This window comes from Paroedura picta, chromosome 17 (assembly GCF_049243985.1).
Source record: "Paroedura picta isolate Pp20150507F chromosome 17, Ppicta_v3.0, whole genome shotgun sequence".
NCBI lineage: Eukaryota > Metazoa > Chordata > Lepidosauria > Squamata > Gekkonidae > Paroedura > Paroedura picta.
The window spans coordinates 23,591,917-23,612,807 of record NC_135385.1 but is presented as its reverse complement, the minus strand read 5'-3'; the positions used below and the strand labels follow the sequence as shown (position 1 = coordinate 23,612,807).

Here is a 20,891-nt window from a genome sequence, read left to right as displayed (position 1 = left end):
CTGCCATTTCAAGAGGAGTCAGTTACAAAATGGCTGCCTAGGGAAGGGGAGGAGTCAGCTACAAAATGGCTGCCATGAGTCATCTACAACATGGCTGTCTAGGGAAAGGGAGAAGTCAGATACAAAATGGCTGACTGGGAAGGGGAGGAGTTAGGTACAAAATGGCTACCAAAGGAAGGGAAAGTCAGCTACAAAATGGCTGCCATAAGAAGAGGAATCAGCTACAAAATGGCTGCCTTAGGAAGGGGAGGAGTCAGCTACAAAATGGCTGCCATTTCTAGAGGAGTCAGTTACAAAATGGCTGCCATAGGAAGGGGAGGGGTCACCTACAAAATGGCTGCCATTAGTCATCTACAAAATGGCTGTCTAGGGAAGGGGAGGAGTCAGCTACAAAATGGCTGCCATAGGAAGGGGAGGAGTCAGCTACAAAATGGCCACCATGAGAAGAGTCAACTCCAAAATGGCTGTCTAGGAAAGGGGAGGAGTCAGCTACAAAATGGCTGCCATGAGTCATCTACAAAATGGCTGACTAGGAAAGGGGAGGAGTTAGGGACAAAGTGGCTACCAAAGGAAGGGAAGGTCAGCTACAAAATGGCTGCCATTTCAAGAGGAGTCAGTTACAAAATGGCTGCCATGAGTCATCTACAAAATGGCTACCTAGGGAATGGGAGGAGTGAGCTACAAAATGGCATCCATTTTGTAGCTAAGGGGAGGAGTTAGGTACAAAATGGCTGCCATAGGAAGGGAAGGTCAGCTCCAAAATGGCTGCCATGAGAAGAGGAGTCAGCTACAAAATGACTGCCTTAGGAAGGGCAGGGGTCAGCTTCAAAATGGTTGCCATTGGCTGGCTGAGCCAATCAGAACAGTCAGTGAGAACACAAGCACCAGCCAATCAGAACTGAATCAGGAAGTGAGAGGACCAGCATCAGCCAATCAGAACTGAGGAGTCAGGTTCAAAATGGCTTCCATGAGTCATCTACAAAATGGCTGCCTAAGGAAGGGGAGGAGTTAGCTACAAAATGGCTTTCATAGGAAGGGAAGTTCAACTCCAAAATGGCTGCCAAGAGAAAAGGGGTCAGCTACAAAATGGCTGCCATTTCTAGAGGAGGAGTCATTTACAAAATGGCTGCCATAGGAAGGGGAGGGGTCACCTACAAAATGGCTGCCATTAGTCATCTACAAAATGGCTGTCTAGGGAAGGGGAGGAGTCAGCTACAAAATGGCTGCCATAGGAAGGGGAGGAGTCAGCTACAAAATGGCCACCATGACAAGAGTCAACTCCAAAATGGCTGTCTAGGAAAGGGGAGGAGTCAGCTACAAAATGGCTGCCATGAGTCATCTACAAAATGGCTGACTAGGAAAGGGGAGGAGTTAGGTACAAAATGGCTACCAAAGGAAGGGAAGGTCAGCTACAAAATGGCTGCCATTTCAAGAGGAGTCAGTTACAAAATGGCTGCCTAGGGAAGGGGAGGAGTCAGCTACAAAATGGCTGCCATGAGTCATCTACAAAATGGCTACCTAGGGAAAGTGGCAGCCATTTTGTAGCTAAGGGGAGGAGTTAGGTACAAAATGGCTGCCATAGGAAGGGAAGGTCAGCTCCAAAATGCCTGCCATGAGAACAGGAGTCAGCTACAAAATGGCTGCCATGAGTCATCTACAAAATGGCTGACTACGAAAGGGGAGGAGTTAGGTACAAAATGGCTACCAAAGGAAGGGAAGGTTAGCTACAAAATGGCTGCCATTTCAAGAGGAGTCAGTTACAAAATGGCTGCCATGAGTCATCTACAAAATGGCTACCTAGGGAATGGGAGGAGTGAGCTACAAAATGGCATCCATTTTGTAGCTAAGGGGAGGAGTTAGGTACAAAATGGCTGCCTAAGCAAGGGCAGGAGTGAGCTGCAAAATGGTTGCCATTGGCTGCCTGAGCCAATCAGAACAGAGTCAGTGAGATCACAAGCACCAGCCAATCAGAACTGAATCAGGAAGTGAGAGGACCAGCATCAGCCAATCAGAACTGAGGAGTCAGGTTCAAAATGGCTTCCATGAGTCATCTACAAAATGGCTGCCTAAGGAAGGGGAGGAGTTAGCTACAAAATGGCTTTCATAGGAAGGGAAGTTCAACTCCAAAATGGCTGCCAAGAGAAAAGGGGTCAGCTACAAAATGGCTTCCAAGAGAAAAGGGGTCAGCTACAAAATGGCTGCCATAGGAAGGGGAGGAGTCAGCTACAAAATGGCTGCCATGAGTCATCTACAAAATGGCTGACTAGGGAAGGGGAGGAGTTAGGTACAAAATGGCTACCAAAGGAAGGGAAGGTCAGCTACAAAATGGCTGCCATAAGAAGAGTCAGCTACAAAATGGCTGCCATTTCAAGAGGAGTCAGTTACAAAATGGCTGCCTAGGGAAGGGGAGGAGTCAGCTACAAAATGGCTGCCATGAGTCATCTACAACATGGCTGCCTAGGGAAAGGGAGAAGTCAGATACAAAATGGCTGACTGGGAAGGGGAGGAGTTAGGTACAAAATGGCTACCAAAGGAAGGGAAAGTCAGCTACAAAATGGCTGCCATAAGAAGAGGAATCAGCTACAAAATGGCTGCCTTAGGAAGGGGAGGAGTCAGCTACAAAATGGCTGCCATTTCTAGAGGAGTCAGTTACAAAATGGCTGCCATAGGAAGGGGAGGGGTCACCTACAAAATGGCTGCCATTAGTCATCTACAAAATGGCTGTCTAGGGAAGGGGAGGAGTCAGCTACAAAATGGCTGCCATAGGAAGGGGAGGAGTCAGCTACAAAATGGCCACCATGAGAAGAGTCAACTCCAAAATGGCTGTCTAGGAAAGGGGAGGAGTCAGCTACAAAATGGCTGCCATTTCAAGAGGAGTCAGTTACAAAATGGCTGCCTAGGGAAGGGGAGGAGTCATCTACAAAATGGCTGCCATGAGTCATCTACAAAATGGCTACCTAGGGAAAGTGGCAGCCATTTTGTAGCTAAGGGGAGGAGTTAGGTACAAAATGGCTGCCATAGGAAGGGAAGGTCAGCTCCAAAATGCCTGCCATGAGAACAGGAGTCAGCTACAAAATGGCTGCCTTAGGAAGGGGAGGGGTCAGCTTCAAAATGGCTGCCTAGAAAAGGGGAGGAGTCATCTACAAAATGGCTGCCTAAGCAAGGGCAGGAGTGAGCTACAAAATGGTTGCCATTGGCTGCCTGAGCCAATCAGAACAGAGTCAGTGAGATCACAAGCACCAGCCAATCAGAACTGAATCAGGAAGTGAGAGGACCAGCATCAGCCAATCAGAACTGAGGAGTCAGCTCCATAATGGCTGCCTAGGAAAGGGGAGGAGTCAGCTACAAAATGGCTGCCATGAGTCATCTACAAAATGGCTGCCTAGGGAAGGGGAGGAGTCAGCTACAAAATGGCTATCATTAGTCATCTATAAAATGGCTGCCTAGGGAAGGGGAGGAGTCAGCTACAAAATGGCTGCCATTAGTCATCTGTAAAATGGCTGACTTAGGAAGGGGAGGAGTCAGCTACAAAATGGCTGCCTAGGGAAGGGGAGGAGTCAGCTACAAAATGGCTGACTAGGGAAGGGGAGGTGTCAGCTACCAAATGGCTGCCATAGGAAGGGAAAGTCAGCTCCAAAATGGCTGCCATGAGAAGAGGAGTCAGCTACAAAATGGCTGCCTTAGGAAGGGGAGGAGTCAGCTACAAAATGGCTGCCATTTTTAGAGGAGAAGTCAGTTACAAAATGGCTGCCTAGGGAAAGGGAGGAGTCAGCTACAACATGGCTGACTAGGGAAGGGGAGGAGTCAGCTACAAAATGGCTGCCATAGGAAGGGGAGGAGTCAGCTTCAAAATGGCTGCCTAGAAAAGGGGAGGAGTCATCTACAAAATGGCTGCCTAAGCAATGGCAGGAGTGAGCTACAAAATGGCTGCCATTGGCTGCCTGAGCCAATCAGAACTGAGTCAGTAAGTGAGATCACAAGCACCAGCCAATCAGAACTGAATCAGGAAGTGAGAGGACCAGCCTCAGCCAATCAGAACTGAGGAGTCAGCTCCAAAATGGTTGTTATAGGAAGAGGATTCAGCTACAAAATGTCTGCCATGAGAAGGGGAGGAGTGAAGTCCAAAATGGCTACCTAGGAAAGGGGAGGAGTCAGCTACAGAATGGTTGCCATGAGTCATCTACAAAATGGCTGCCTAGGGAAGGGGAGGAGTCAGCTACAAAATAGTTGCCATAGTAAGGGGAGGATTCAACTGCAAAATGGCTGCCTAGAATAGGGGAGGTGTCAGCTACAAAATGGCTGTCATTAGTCATCTATAAAATGGCTGCCTAGGGAAGGGGAGGAGTCAGATACAAAATGGCTGCCATGAGAAGAGTAGTCAGCCATAAAATGGCTGACTAGGGAAGGGGAGGAGTCAGCTACAAAATGGCTGACTAGGGAAGGGGAGGAGTCAGCTACAAAATGGCTGACTAGGGAAGAGGAGGAGTCAGCTACAAAATGGCTGACTAGGGAAGGGGAGGAGTCAGCTACAAAATGGCTGCCATAGGAAGGGAAGGTCAGCTCCAAAATGGCTGCCATGAGAAGAGGAGTCAGCTACAAAATGGCTGCTTTAGCAAGGGGAGGAGTCAGCTACAAAATGGCTGCCATTTCTTGAGGAGGAGTCAGTTACAAAATGGCTGCCTTGGGAAGGGGAGGAGTCAGCTACAGAATGGCTGCCATGACTCATATACAAAATGGCTGCCTAGGGAAGGGGAGGAGTCAGCTACAAAATGGATGCCATAAGTCATCTACAAAATGGCTGTCTAGGGAAGGGGAGGAGTCAGCTACAAAATGGCCACCATATGAAGGGAAGGAGTCAGCTACAAAATGGCTGTTATAGGAAGTGGAGGAGTCAGCTACAAAATGGCCACCATGAGAAGAGGAGTCAACTCCAAAATGGCTGCCTAGGAAAGGGGAGGAGTCAGCAACAAAATGGTTGCCATTAGTCATCTACAATATGGCTGTCTAGGGAAGGGGAGGAGTCAGTTACAAAATGGCTGCCATAGAAAGGGAAGGAGTCAGCTACAAAATGGCTGCCTAAGAAAGGGGTGGAGTCAGCTACAAAATGGCTGCAATGAGAAGGGAGGGTTCAGCTACAAAATGTCTGCCATGAGAAGGGGAGGAGTGAAGTCCAAAATGGCTGCCTAGAAAAGGGGAGGAGTCAGTTACAAAATGGCTGTCATTAGTCATCTATAAAATGGCTGCCTAGGGAAGGGGAGGAGTCAGCTACAAAATGGCTGCCATGAGAAGAGGAGTCAGCCACAAAATGGCTGACTAGGGAAGGGGAGAGTCAGCTACAAAATGGCTGCCTAGGGAAGGGGAGGAGTCAAATACAAAATGGCTGCCATAGGAAGGGAAGGAGTCAGCTACAAAATGGCTGCCATGAGAAGAAGAGGAGTCAGCTACAAAATGGCTGCCATGAGAAGAGGAGGAATCAGCTACAAAATGGCTGCCTAAGGAAGGGGAGGAGTCAGCTACAAAATGGCTGCCATGAGAAGGGAGGAGTCAGTTCCAAAATGGCTGCCTAGGGAAGGGGAGGAGTCCGCCTCAGCCAATCAGGACTGAGTCAGGAAGTGAGAACACCAGCCTCAGCCAATCAGAACTTATTCAGGAAGTGAGAGCACCAGCCTGAGCCAATCAAAACTGAGTCAGGAAGTGAGAGCACCAGCCTGAGCCAATCAGAACTGAGTCAGGACTTGAGATCACAAGCCCCAGCCAATAAGGACTGAGTCAACTAAAAAAAGGGGAGGAGTCAGCTCCAAAATGGCTGCCTAGGTAAGGGGAGGAGTCAGCTCCATAATGGCTGCCTAGGGAATGGGAGGAGTCAGCTCCAAAATGGCTGCCATAGGAAGTGGAGAAGTCAGCTCCAAAATGGCTTGCAATAGGTTGGGGAGGAGTCTGCTACAATATGGCTGCCTAGGGAAGGGGAGGAGTCAGCTCCAAAATGGCTGCCTAGGGAAGGGGAGGAGTCAGCATCAAAATGGCTGACTAAGGAAGGGGAGGAGTCAGCTACAAAATGTCTGTCAATAGAAGGGGAAAGGTCAGCTACAAAATGTGTGCCATGAGAAGGGGAGGAGTCAGCTACAAATGTGTTTTCAAGAGCTTCATCAACCCGGATGGGTGTAGAAGAGCAGGGTGTTTTGTACTCCCCTTTTCTGTCCCCGAAGGAGTCTCAAAGCAGCTTCCAATCGCCTTCCCTTCCTCTCTCCACCACAGAGGCCCTGTGAAGTCTGTGGGGCTGAGAGAGCTCTGCGAGAACTGGGACTGGCCGCATGGGGGGGGGGAGAATCGCACCCGGCTCTCCAGGTCAGAGGTTGCCGCTCTTAACCACGACACCACACTGGCTTTGGGGTTGGCATCAGTGGCCAGCTTCTCTACAAAGCCCTTTTGTTCCTTCACGGGATTCACGGAGCATCCATCCTAGCCATGCCCACACTACAGGGGTGACCCTCAGTCAGGAAAGACTCTAGTCCAGAGGAGTGGGGCGGCAGGTCGTGGAGGGCCTTTTCGACGGCATCTCTCTGGGCTGCGACCGGGAAGACGCGCTCTCATCTGGACGGCTCCTGCAAAACCAATTAGCATCACAAGTGAACTCCGCTCGGAGGAGGGGGGGGTCCCGTGGGACGGAGATCCGCAGCTGCAACCGTGTCGTGTCTTCTTGTTCCCCCTGGCTCAGGAGCCGGAGCGGGGCGGGCTCGGCGGAGAAGCGGAAGCGCCCCAGACAAATACAGAGCAAAAAGCGAGGGCTGTAAAAACACGGGGTTCTTCCTCTTCTCCCCTCCTCTCCCTTGTAAACTCCAGAGGGGTTTTCTCCCACCTCCTCTCATCCCCCCCCCCCAGTCACTTTTGTCAAAGGCAGCATCGCAGACCCAGTTCCTGTGCCTTCCCGGGATGGTTGGGGCTACGTGGGGAAAGCCCAAGGCCTGAAGAAGCAGGAGAGCAGAGAGCAGAAGGGGGATGGGGGTGCATGCCCCCATGTCCGTTGTCTGTCTAAGCACGCTGTCACAACGTCAAGGCTTGCGTTACAGACCAGGCCCCGAGCCCACAGCGAGAGCACAGAGAAGAGGACGATGGTGCAAAAAGCCGGGTTCAAAACACAGCCCCCCTCGGGAGGGAGATCTCTGCAGCCTGGGCCCCCACGTGGGAAAGGGGGACTCTTGTTCATCTGTTCCTTCCCCCGGCCTCCAGAAGAATCAAGGGTGCTCACTCAGAGAGACTGAAGACCAACCAAGTTGTACTGAAGGCAGAAGCTTTCATGCACAGACAGAACGGTTCAGATTTGCTCCGTTTGTACAAATTTGCCGGATTTATCTCTCTCGTTGGATCGCATGTGGGTCACTTGACTCATGATTCCAGTTCCGGGTTTTCTTTCCCCCTTAGCTTGGCCGTGGCGTCCGGATTGCTGCTGCTGCGTGGCTGCCAGCGGCCCTTGGAGACTTTCTTTCTTTTTCGGTCGATGAAGATAAAATTACATCTCGCCGAGTCTTTTCCGTGGCGTGGAGGAAACCGTGAGGTTAAGCTCCTCTCACCTGCGAGCTCTTAGCAAAAACAATAAGTCAGCTCTGGGGTCCCGGGGGAGCCTTCGCATCTGTGATCAGCTCAGCAGCGTTTGGATCAATCGGTCTCACAAAATTGTCACGATTAGAGGCCAATTGGCGCTTTGGCTGACGGGCCACAGGGGTAACCCGGGAGAGCTGGAAAGATCTGCCACCGAGTACATGCAGAGGGCTCTTATCTGTGCCAAAAATACTCTTTGGGAATTCGGAAATGCTCTTTGCAGCCCTATAAGAAAGGGAATGGTCAGAGAGGGATTTCGGAGATCTGGATTGCAAGCTGCAACCGCAAACCTTCCACCCAACCCCCTTGCAGGGTTGTTGTGAGGGTGAAATGGGGTGCGTGCCCTCATCCTTGGAAGAAGCAGGAGACCAAAACTTTCCACTAGCAGCTAGGTCCCCTGTGCACTCATTCGGGAGGCCACTTGAGGCCAAGATGGTGCCCTGGAAGTGGGAGATCTTGCTAGTCCAAAGCCTTGGGAGTCTCTCTGTCTCTCTCTGCGCTGGTCAAAATGCTGTGAGAATGAACAATTCTCAGCTACTGATGGGAAAATAGGGCTGTGTACGATCGTTTCAACCAGGCAGGTGTTTCCAAAAACACCTTTGAGGGACACTCTCCATGAGGATATAAATAAAGAAAAAGAAATCACACCGATGGCCTTTAGGAGCTACACCAAAGCGAAAGTCGGACGTAAGGCAGTTCCTACTGCACGGTTCTGGTGACCATCTCTCCCAAAGGACATTGCAGAGGTGCAGCAAGTCCAGAGGAAGGTGAGCGAGAGGATGAGGGGGTCGGAGCCCCTTCCCTGGGAGGAAAGAGGGAAGAATCAGGGACTTTTCCGTTCAGACGAAGGTGGGAGCACGATAGAGGTTCATGAATCCTTCGCTACCAAACCCGGTGCATTAACCTATTTTGCTGTCCCGGTTTACGGGGCAGTTCCCTGCCAGAAAGGTGCTCGCCTGGATGGACCAGCGACGTTTGGAGGAGGTTGAGCTTGAACGAGACAGGCTGAGTTCATCTAAGGTACCTTCACAGATGTGCATTAGGAAAAGTTCTGGAGTCCCCTCCCCCTTCCGGACCTGGAGCATGGCTGGCGTCACCCTAACCTCTGACCCCCCCGTCCTCTTTCCGGAGTGCGTTGTCCAGGTGAGAGGCTCTTCCCTTGCGCGGCCTGGGCTCTGCCTGCCGTGGCTGACGCGGAGGCTTATATATCCTTCACACGGCATTACTTTTATGGCGTGCCTATAAAGAGCACATGGCGCTTGTCGGAGTCTGACAGCATGTACATCACTCCCGGGCGGGGAGTTGCGTTTCTGTCGGATACAGGAATGAACGGTTTATTGTCTGGTGCCCGTAGCGCTGGTCCCCTCGCATGCATGTGCCGGGGCAGGCGGGCGGGCGGATGGGGAGGCCGGGGGGCCCTCTGGTTTTATGTCCGCCATGAAGTTTCTTTCATAGGGTCAAGTCGATGTATATTTCAGCTGTCGGCGCATCGTCTGGTTTGGCCTGGAATATGACTCCTCTGTCCTGTTACCACTTCCCCGTTGCTGCCGTGAAAGTTTTGTTGTGCTCATAATGTAGCGTCCAGCTTGGCGTCGCAGTTTATGACAGTGGAGGTGAATGCTTCCTTGTTTTGCTCAGGCAAGTTACCACACACCCAAAAATGAAACTGACTTCTTATTTAACAAACATTTTCTTTTATTAGTGATGCCACGCACACTGTAAACACATGACTTCTGTGGGCATGGCAGGGAGGCATGATCAGCTGGCATCACCTCCGGGGTCATGCAAAGCCTGAAATATTTTACTCCGTCGTCAAAAGGTTGAGAAAGGCTGGAATGAACCCTAAACCCCCTGGGTTTGTCGGGAAGGTGCTCCAACCTCCCAATAACGTCTTTCACTTTTTTCTCTTCCTAGTACAGTGTCACGGTGTCCCTTTTGAAATACGGTAACCAGAACTGGGCCCAGGTTTGGCCTGTAAAGGCAATGTTTTAGGCCAGTGGAGTCCAGGAGGCAGTGATGTCAAATGGGTAGAGACAAAGACCCCCTCTGTTGTGCGTGTGGCTTTGACACCGTGGGATTTGTCCGAGATCTTAACGGATTGGGCAAAGGTTTTTCCTCCGAGTATCCTGTCCTCTCTCCCTTCGTCCATTAGGCGCTCAGAAGGGGCTGCTCTCCACGCCTTCCTTTCCTCAGTTCATTAGTTAACATTCCCGTGCGCCGTCTGCGCGGTGTCGAGCGGCAGCGCCGGCAGCTGTGCCGCTTGTTGACGGAGTAGCCACCTGTGGTATCGTCTCCGTGATTCAAAAAAAAATTAATCTGCAGCTGCCTTTGGCTGGTACTGGGGAGCGTGAGGAGTCCGGGCATTCATCGGCAAACAGATCCGGCAGTGTCTTGGTTTCACGACTTGGCCCTCTCGCACCTATCCTGTTCTAGACTCTTGAAATCCAAAGCATCTGTGCAAGGACAAAGAGCAAATGGCTGCAGAGAGATGCAGAGGTCCAGATGAGCAACGCTCTGATAACCCTCAGGGTTTTGCTAGCTCACCAGGGCTTGGTTAGTGCTTGGTTGGGTGACCATCCAAGAAGTCCACAGCTGCTCTGAGGAGGCAGAGAACGGCCGGCCACCTCTGTTTGCCCCTTGCCGTGAGAGTCCTGCAGAGTGGCCTTCACTCACCTTTGACTAGAGGGTACGTTCCACCACTACAACCACACCAGGCTGTGGCTCAGGGGCAGAGAGTTTGCCCTGGGTGCAGAAGGTCTCTGGTTCAATCCCTGGCTTCTCCTGCTCCAAAGGTCCCAGCCAGTGGGCGATGGGAAAGACCTCTGCCTGAGGCCCTGGACTGGATGGACCACTGGTCTGATCCAGCAGGGCTCTTCCGACGTTCTTCTTGGGGAAGGTTTAGCAGGGCTGGATTAATAGGTGATGGCAACTGAAGGAGGAGCAGCTTAACTCGTCCGTCGCAGGCGTCGTGATGCCCCAGCCGGGTTGTCCACGTGGGCTACAGCCTCGTGTTGGAGGAGCTGAACTTGGTGACCAGCTACACCCCCTCCTGAACTACGAGAAGGGAAGGGGAGCCCTGATTCAGGGGCAGGGGTCTCGCTGTAGGGCCGAGCCACAAACCACTGGGCCTACGATGCCTTCTTCCGACCTGGCTTCCTTTCAGCGGGACACCTGGACTTTTCCTGTTTACTTCTGATCTTGGAAGCCGAACAAGGCGTAATTGATGGCCGATCGGTTGGCCGGTGTCCAGCCAGCCCAGCGGCGGCAGCGGGGGAATCTTGATTTCCATTGGCGGCTTCCCAGGGGCGAGACGCCAAGAAACGCTGGGTCGAGGGGACAGTCGGTAGCACATTCCTAAGGGGAGCACGCGGCCTTAACGGACGGCCGGGGTGGGTGGGTGGTTGAGGGGCTACAGGGCATCCCCACGGATCTCTCCCCCTCCGCCCCCGATAGCCCCCCACAGTCTTATGAAAACCCATCGTGCATTGCTGCCTCGGGCACGGGTCGCCCTGGATCCTTCTTCATCCTTGGGAAAGACACTCCGCTTTGGGTGAGGGCAGGCCCTTCTCTGCAGCTGCACGCGCATCATTGGGCATTAGCATATTTGCATTTCAATGAGGCGGTCCTATTTAAAGGGCCAGCTGGCCCAAGCTCCATTTGTGGGAAGAGGAGGGGGGTTGGGTGGGATGGATATTTTTTGGAAGGAGCCTTCCCACCCCCACCCCCACCCCCGGCCTCGTCCTGTTCTTCCTCTTTTTCTTTTGATCAGCAGGAGAATATGAAGGCCCCAAACCGCAGAGACGGTTTGTCAGTTCGTAGATCATTCAGTCGGGATCTTTGGGGCTGAGGGGGGCGACGGGGGAACTCGATGGGAAGGCCAAGTGAGCCCCCAACAGCAGAGAGTTAGAAGGTGAAGGTAACCCGGCGACCAAGCTGACTACCAAAACAACACAAGCCATCCTGGCGGGTTCCTGATTTCTAAATTTTGTCATTACTCCAAAACCAGTGTAGGTCTGGAAATCTCCATGTTTCATCTGCCGAATGTTCGCTTACTGGCTAAGGTCTACGGGGGTCAGATTTTTGTGCATGATCCCCAAAACACACATTTCTCTCCCACTCCTCTTGCAGGGCAGTGTTTGTGACTGGCGTCTTCATGACCCTTGCGAGGTAGGTGAGGCGGCCTGGCCCAAGGACACCCAGCGAGTGTCCTGACCGAGACTCTCTGCCTCTCCTGCCTCCCTGCTCCTTCCCGCAGTTCCTTCCTTCAGTCGGGCGAAGTTCCACGGAACTCACTGAGACACGAAAGGCCAGTGTGGTCCAGTGCTTGATATTCCGGCCGGGTGTTCTTGCGTCGTCTTGCTTTGCCACCGACACATGACGACGGGAACGGGGGAAATGGCTTTCCAGGGTTAGCGTGGGCCGCTGCGGACGCTCCATCCCCGCTCCCCTCCTCTTGGAACGGCCACGCTGGAAGGACAGCTGCGGCCGTCACCTGTTGGAGCCCAGGCAGCCGCGACCGTGCCCGCCACCAGCCCCTCCAGCTTCGAGCCCGGCCGGATTAGAAAAACAATGTGGCGCACACTTGTTGCGCAGGGACCTCTGGCTGCCAGCTTCCCTCGCAAAGGGCCGGCCGTTTCTTGGCACAGGGCAGCTCCAGCCGTGCCGTGAATGCCTCTCGGGGGGGGGGGGCAGCCTCCCCCGTGCCCCGGACCACAAAGAACCGCTGTGAAGCCAGGGGGGGGGGATTGGCGGAGGCCGGCTGGCAAAGCCCCACTGCTCTCTGCTCCGTTCCATCCCGCCCTGGGCGTGCACGGCTGCCCGCCATTTCGGACTGCACAACAGCCCTGTGAGGTCAACCAAAGGAACGTTGCAGCCCTCGTCCCTTCGGCCTTTGCCAGCCTCCCTCCTCCCTCAGCCAGACAGGTCCCCTTGGGCCGGTGTCCTGGTCCGAGGGCCGTCCAGAATGAAGTTATTCCGAACAGTTGTTCATGAGTTCATCCCCCAGCTGTTGCGCATTGCAAGGCCCCCTCCCCCCGGCCTTTTCCTGTGTTTTTTTTTTAATTATCAAACTCAAAGTTGGGGGTGCAGCCAGCAGCCCCCTGGGTGTCAGGTGCCCATAAACCGGCCTTTGTGCTCCGCTTCTGTGCCTCTTTCTCTCGGCCTTGGCAAGGGCTTCTGCGGAGACTTGGCACAGTGCGGTGGGGAGACGGCTGGCAGGGGCCCCCGTGCCCACCGCTGGCGCGCAGGCCACAGCAGAAGGCTGAGCATGTCAAAAGGGCCCTGGGACGCCAGCCAAGACCCAAAATGGGCAATGCGGAGGGAGAGGCGGGGCAGAATTTGCCCTGCCAAAAAGGGAAGAGCAGAAGATTTGGGGGAGCAGGCCCACCTTGAGAGAAGCTGGACAGCTTTCTGTTAGAAATAAAAGCAGGCCCCACTTTTGGGTGCTCTGTCCTCCTGGGCTTTGGCCACTGTGTGACACGGAGGGTTGGACGGGAGGGACCACTGGCTTGATCCCGCATGGCTTCACTCATGCTGTTCTGTCTGGGGCTGGGACGCTCGGTCTTCTTGGGCTTGGGGGGCCGCAGTGGGAGGGCTTCTGGAGTCCTGGCCCTGCTGGAGGACCTCCTGATGGCCCCTGGGTTTGGGCCCCTGTGGGACACAGAGGGTCAGGCTGGAGGGGAGTGGCTTGACCCTGCAGGACTTCTCTTTCGCTCTTCTTGGCTGCCTGGGGGGTGGTTCTCCTGGGCCCGGTGTGGAGAGGCCCTCGGGTGGGCATGCAGAGCCAGCCCCCTGCAGAAGAGTGGGAGGGAGTCTGGGGGGCAGAGGGCAGCCCCGCCTGGGCCTCCAGAGCAACAGGCCTGGTGCCAGCCTGAGACCACAGCTATGCCTCTGGGGCCACGGGTGCCCTCTGCCCCCCCCCCCCAGCCTTTGGGACTGAGCGGCCACAAGCCACAGGCAAAGCCAGAGGCCAACTTTTTGGCCGGCCGCAGGACCTCCCTCTTGCCCGCCACATCCGCGACGCCCCTCCTGTCCTCGCCACACACAGGGCTGCACATGGACTTTTCAGGGTCGCTTGCCAAGTTTTGACTCATTTTCTGCAGAACTGAAAGAAAAGAGGCGCTGGGAGCTCAGAGGAGGGGGGGTGCTTTGTTGGGAGGCAGCCTCTGAGGGGCAGGCGGGGGGCGGGGGGGGTGTCCCCCTAAGCGAGAATCGTGGGCTTGGGGGGAGGCCTGAGAGACCTGTAGGAAGCATTCTCTCGCTTGCTCCCTCTATCTGGAGGAAGGCTTCTGCCAGTGGTTGCTTGCCCCCCTCTCCCGATCAGAAGGGGGGGGAGATTCCACAGCCCTAAAGAATTAGGCAGCCTTCTGGGTTAAGAAATATCTGGAGATTTGGGGCAGGGGGTGCACCCTGGGAAAGCTGGCTGAAATGCTGTAGGGTCTGCAGTCCAAACAGCCGTTATCTCCGGGGGAAATTCAGACCATTGTCTGGAGATAAATTGCACAGTTTCCAGGGCCCACCAGGGGGGTCGGCAGTCCCCCCCCCCCCCCCGTGGAGAACTATTTTTCAAATTAGTTCTTAGCTGGGTCTCCACAAATGGGACCGGTACACGGAAATATGAAAACGGGGCTCTCCCGGCCATTAGGAGTCAATAACCCGTGCAGCCGCAGAACGGCGGAGATTAGGAAAGCAGAGGGCCGTGGAAAGGCAACGTGCAACGTCAGGACGGGCCAAAGGAAGGGTGGCACAGATCGAAAGAGCCACTGGCTTCTCCGAGGGGGACCCCATGGGGCGGTGGGTCTGAAAAAGGGATGTCAAAAAATCCACAGGGGGCAGGCCTGTGGATGGCTGTTGGCTGAATAAAACCTCCATGTTCACAAGCAGTACACCTCTAAATGCTAGTGGCTGGGGGGGAGGGGGAGCTGCAGAATTGAGGGCTTGGCTTCCTCCCCTGCTTGTAAGTATTAAAATCCAATGGCCTTAAAAGCCAGCGAGGGGTCCCGTCCGCAAAGCTCCAGGGACGAGGCTGGCCCTCTGCAAGGCATCTGATTGCCCACTGCATCAAAAGAGGAGGACGCTTGATTTCTCCCGAAACGTCCGTGCCCCCCCCTCCCCAGGACGCATTCCCAATACAATTTCTCTCCACATACTGGAGGAAGAGAACTGCGGCTCTCTGGTTCTAAAGATTGTTTGTCTTCTAATGTGCAGCCGTTGTTGGGGGTGTTGGGGGGGGGGAGCACGGGGCGTAGACCTGGTGGCCCCAATCTGGACCTGGTTGTCCCAATCTGGGAACTGACTCAGTTCTAGACCATTTCTCCCTGACTCCCCAGTCTGTGGCGATGCTGCCCTCTGGTGGTCGGTGCCGTCCCTAAACGCTGCTCACACCTCTTCTTGGCCCAGGCCAGACCCCGGAATTCCCCCGCTTTATTCCAGCGTGTCTTTTTGAGCAAACGCACCCCCACCCCCAGTGGCCCACCCTTGCACCCCCAAGCTGCCACCTGATACTTCCTGCCGGCTGTCTGCGTGTCGGGCCAATTACCAGTGTGAAATCGGGATCTAAACTGGCAGGGACATGTGCCGGACCGGGAGTATCAGGGCTGGCAGAGGATTCTCCAACTGGATGACGTTTAACCTTGACTTTTGCACACACACAGAGCTCCCAAGAGGAAGCGGCACAGGCCCTCCCTTGTCGGGTTGAATCGGGACCGAAATGAATGGGTCTCTTTGTGGGAGTGACCGGTGGGCTCCTCCTAGCGGGGACCCCAATTGGAGGTCACTGGGGTCCTGTTGATGGTCCTGAACATATTGTGTCTTTTTGCCTTATCCAGATGCAGTTTTCCGGCACCGTGAACTGGCGTGGTGATTTCAGGCACAGCCAAATGCTGTTTTTAATCTGAAGGACACAGGAGGAGCTACGAGCAGAAGGTAAGGGTTTTGTTTTATTTTTTATTATGATTATTATATATTACTGCACCAGGGAGTTAAGTCTGGCTCTTGACCCTCCAGATAGTTATTGCAGAATAATCTGTGGTAGTCCCTGATTTGGACACAGTATTCTTGGTAAATGAGCTAGTCTGCCTTGAATAGAGAGTGACGGCTAGCGTTTGCAGATTTCTTTGCCAGGTAAAAGTCTGCTTTCGTTGGGAGCAGACTGTGGTTTTCCTCGATAACATCTTCATTTGATTTCGGACTAGTTTGGGTAATGTTTTGGAGAACTTGTCTCATCTCGGTGTACTAATGGGAGGTGCCAGAACCCCCCTGACTGTTTACGTGCGAGGTGACCGCATGATCCGATGGCCTTTAGGGTGTTGCTAAAGTTGGTCTCAAGCTCTGCGCCTGTTGAGGACCTGCCTGTTTTAACAGGCCAGGTCGCTGAAGCTTGAACGGCTGCCCTAACCTGAGCGCCGCATGTTCACAACCGACGACTGAGGCAGATTTCCCTGCAAGCCAAAGTCAGTTTAGTATCACGACTTGCTTGTTTTATAAAGGAGGGACTCAATGCTGTTTCTACCCACTTGTGGGGTTGGAGAAATCCTCCAAATGACCACTCTCTGAAAACTTCCATTGGCTGCGCTTTTGCGCTTTCCCAGTCAGGCCTATATTTGACACAAAAGGGTCTCAAATCGGCTGCATTCACGGGCAGGCGCGGAAGGCACATTGAGACATCTAAGTAGTAAGTCTCAAAACCTCTCGGACTTGGTTGTTTCTCATTCAACCTTTGAGAACGGAGAGGGAGCAAAAAGCATTTGTGATCACGGGAGAGAGCAGAGAAGCAAACCGGCACGTCCTAACAGCACGCTGAGCAATTGCGTCTGGCAGATGGAATGAGCAGTTGCTGGAATCTTTCTGACTTTTCAGGACTGAGTCTTGTAGTGCGGGTGGCTCAAACTCATGTTTCACTGCCAGAGAGTCCTACTTGGCCCGATTCTGTAACTGAGCCTTGTCACAATCTCCTCTGGCCGAAGGGAAGATTTATTTCTGTGCCTGGCTCATTCTTCTTCTTTTTCTGCTGAGTCTTCCGTCGGCCTTTCCGGGGAGTTTCCGCACACGGATAACGCACAAGGCCTTAAAACTTAGCTGCCCTGGGAGATGCTCTTACAGCCTGACGCTAATTTTAGCAGTCACCTTGGACGATGCTTCTGAAGTCAGCAGGGCTGCCAAAAAGCCAGAGCCACGGAGTGATGGGTGACCGCCCAAATGATTACATCTGTCTCTCCTTCTTTCGGTGGACAGCCCCCCCTCCCCTCCTCCTTTTAGCAGCTCAGAGCCCTCCAAGGCCACCCATCTCTGCTGCAAACACCCAGGAATTTGAGGGTTTTAAACCATCTTTGAAAATGGGGAGGAGGGGAAGGGGGAGTCCCCCCCCCCCAAAAAAAGGGTCTGGATTGGACCCTGCAGTGTAGAGATGCCCACAAGGATGCTGTTGAGGGTGTGTGTGGTATTGATCAAGGCCAAAGTCCTGGATATGGGGTGGGGGTGGGATCTCTGTGATTGGGGGTCTCTCTCTCTCACACACACATGTGCAGCTTTGATTGCTGTGTCTGGACAGAAAGGCATTCTTTTCCCTGCAAGGCCTTAAAGCAGGAAGGGCAGTCATTCGGGGGTTGGGTTTGGGGGCAGCTAACCTTTGTCCCCCGGAGCAGCAGTTGCCAAATTGCACACCTGGATTTCCCATCCTGAAACGGCAGTGCGGGACGGTCGGAGACCCGCCAGCCAGGAATGCAGGATTCGAGGAATGAGGATGAAAATGCTTTGTGGTGATCGGATGAACGTGGAAAGCAAGCTGGATCCCCATTGGATCTCCTAGAAATCCAGTGGTGCTTTGAACATACCTAAATCTAAGCCCCCGTTTATCTAATTTTGGGATCTCTCTCTTTCTCTCTCTGCTGGGTCACAACTGCATGGCTTTCAGGACTATTCTTTGCAATGGGGCTTGCGGGTGAAAACTCCTTGGTGGATCAGGCCCAGAAATCCGCTGAAGCTTCCGAACAAAATTGTAGGGAGACCTTGTGGCATGGCCTTTGAGGCTAAAGGAGAGAGAGAGAGAGAGCTTCAGTCTGGTGTTAATTATTGCAAATATAGCCAAGGAAAGAAAGGGGGGCAGGAGAAGGCAAATCACCCCCCTCCCTTCAGAAAACATATTTCTCGTCTGAAGGGTGCAGAGATAGAAGATGGCTGGGGAGGGGAGACGGGGGGGGGGCATCAAGTCTGGGGGCCTCGGCCAAATACAAGCTCATGTTACTTTCGGCAAAGGTACAGAAGAACTTTGCACCTCCGGATTTATGGGCGCTCCTTCGGAGGCGTGATGGATTGATGCCGGTGATTTTTATTGGCCTGGGAAGGGGGGGGCGCAGGCGGGGGAGATTGGGGCAGGGGGGAGAAATAATTTAAAAGGCATAAATCAGAAATGCCGCTTGACGTTTCGCTCAGGGCTTGCGAAGGGGAAACGCTCTCTCTGGAGCGGAAGGTGGGAATGAGATGCAAGGAATGAGATGCAGGTAACGTGTTTGGGAGAGCAAGAATTCAAAAAAACCGGAGAGCCTTTTATTGGAGGGACTTTGACTGGTGCAAGATGTACGCCAGTTTCTGTGTCACGCAGGACGCCTCGCCTCCGCAGGCAGGACGCAGAGCAGGGCGACCCTTGCGGTGGCGGCGATGAAATGCCTTTTATTTTATTTTAATCAGTCCTTCGTTTTATGTTTTGGTGTTCACAAGGACAGCTTTTTCTGTGGAGAGAGAGAGACTGCCGGCCACAAGGTATATGCAGAAATCTGAGTTTCTTGTTTCTTGCAGTTGTTAGGAGGCACCTACGGTCTGCCGGCTCTGGTTGGAAGAAAGCTTTGAGACCCTCCGATCAGCTATGTGGGTAGTTGTGGAATGTGTTGCAAGTCTCCTGCCAATGAGAGAGGGCGTTTTTGGCCCTCCCTCCCTCCCTCCCTCCCTCCCTCCCTCCCTCCCTCCCTCCCTCCCAGGCTTTGCCAATGAGGGAGAGATGCGCCTTCTCTCCTCCCGGCTTCCTCCCAGGCTTCATCCCCATCCTGAAAGAGCAGCATCTCCTAAAAGCCACCCTAAAAGCTCTCTTCACCCCAGGGTGGGGCTGCCTGTGGAGCATGGGGCAAATCTACAATGGCTCTGAAGGGCGGCCGTCGTAGGGACAGCCAAGCACGGTGCAGAGTGAGGGTCGTAAATCTGAAACATTAACACGGAGGGAAAGGCCAAAAAGAAAGAAAAGGGGGGACCAATATGTTTTGGTAATCATTCTGAACTGCTGACCCACCGAGGTACAGTTCAGAACTCGCCCGGTATTAGACATCTGTCGTTCAAAGCATGATTAACACATTACCGAATTTCTCCAGCTGTTTAATAAAAGCTGGACATGCGACATGCAAGTAATTGCTTCCAAATGGCAGGGCCGAGGACGGGGACGCCTGCGGACGGCTTTGTGGGGTGGGGTGGGGGGGCTGCAAGGAGAACCGGCTCCCCCCTCGGCCATGCAAGGAGTCCTCTACAGTCTTCCCCCCACCCCGCGTGCCCCATTGGAAGGGGCTTCAGCAAACAAAATGGAGGCCTTGAAACAGTCCAAAAAGATTACACGGTTTAAAGCTGGTATGTTATCTCGCCTGGAGATCGCCACGGGACTCCAAGGCAGCAGACCCCCCCCCCCCCCCCGCTTTTCGGCAGGCCCCGCTGAATTGCCTCAGAGGGAAACGGCCCCTGGCTCGCTGGCTGCCAAGAAGGGGTCCCAGCGAAGGTGGGCAAAGAGGGCGGCAAAAGAGAGCCCCAGGGAGATTTCCCGAGGTGAACACCTGCAAGTCTGGCAAGCACTTAAAACGAGGGATCCTCCAGCCCCATCTCCCCCGTGTTTACTCAGAAGGAGGGCCATTGAGTTAACTGGGACTAATTCACATGCAATTGCGCATTGAATTGAATGCTCTGTTTTGATCTTTCTTTCTTTCTTTCTTTCTTTCTTTCTTTCTTTCTTTCTTTCTTTCTTTCTTTCTTTCTTTCTTTCTTTCTTTCTTTCTCTCGAACTGGGACTGACCCAGCTGGCTGCACGTGGAGGAGAGGGGAATCAAACCCGGTTCTCCGCTGCTCTTAACCGCTACAGCAAACTGGGAGCCACGCTTTAAACGACCGGAATAGCCCCAGGATTCAGCTGGGCACGGGGTTGACGTCTGTAGCTCAGATTTAGGGCGCTGTCCCACCCCATACCGAAGGGCCCTTGGCCCTGTTCACGAAGGCTTCCCTTTGTGATCAGAGAGCGAGTCGCGCTAGACGGGGCTCAACCCCCTACAGTATTCCGTAGGCAAGCCAGTCTGCCAGGCGGGGTCCGAATTATCCCCACCGAGGGCCTGTCTGCGGAGGGCGGCGCCTTGAAACCGGAGCTCCTGCCACTGATGGCCACGAGACGTGGGAGAGAAAGGTCAAAGGCGACGTTCCTGTGAGCTTTCCTCCCCGTCCGACACCTCCACGGCACGCCTTCCCGCTCCCCTTGCTATCTTCCTGGATTTACAGGCTGGCGGCTAAGTGCTTTCCCAGGCCTTTATTAATAATGCCATAATAAAAAAGGAAGAAAGGAAAGCGCGTCAACGTCCTCTCGCCGAAGGCTGGCGAAGGCGTCCCTAATCCAAAGAGGGATTTAGCCCTCCTCGAGTGGCCGGCGTTTATCGGTGGCCCTTCCTTCCTTTATCGCCTCTCCTTTCGTTTCGGGGCCTCCGGCTCTCTCTGCAGCAAAATCTGAATGGAGAGTCTGTCACGGGGCAAACCCATAAATCGCTCGTGTCTAACCCTCCTTCCCCCATTCAGACGGGAGAAGCAGAGGGCTGGAAGCGTCCGCCTGAAAGGGAGGCCGTGGTTTCTCCGGTAAAATGTTGGAAGTTCCTCGTGGAGGCGGGAAGAGAGCACAGACGGTATCTCGGAGGTTGCCTGATCCTAAATGCATGTGTAGGGTTGCCAGGTTTGGATTGGGAAATCCCTGGAGACAGAGACGGTGTATCCTAGTAGCGTACGTAGCATGTGTGATGCCCCCCTGCAGGTCCAGGGGTCCCGCCATGCTGTATGGTTAGGGGACCTTCACTGTGATTCTTAGGGGGTTTCATATTTATGCGGCGTGCGGGCCGCAAGGACAAACAGAAAGGCCTGCTCTGGTGCTCCAGAGGGACTGGTTGGCTGCTTGGGGGAGACAGGAGGCTGGACTGCGTGGACCTTCAGTGGTCTGACCCAGCAGGGCTCTTCTGATGCTCTTAGGAAGGCCTCAGCCTCTCTGCCCTTTTCTTGGCCCTCCAGAGGAACTGGCT

At 53.7% G+C, this 20,891-nt stretch overlaps 1 protein-coding gene across 1 annotated transcript in view; it reads left to right on the top strand.

Moving 5' to 3' along the window:
- The window catches only part of CIAO3 (cytosolic iron-sulfur assembly component 3), a 123,202-nt gene that overhangs the window by 87,465 nt on the left and 14,846 nt on the right, over positions 1 to 20,891 (top strand). The window contains exon 13 of the mRNA XM_077316964.1: positions 15,423 to 15,519. The gene's annotated coding sequence lies outside the window, so the exon portion shown is untranslated. The remainder of the gene's footprint in view (positions 1 to 15,422; positions 15,520 to 20,891) is intronic.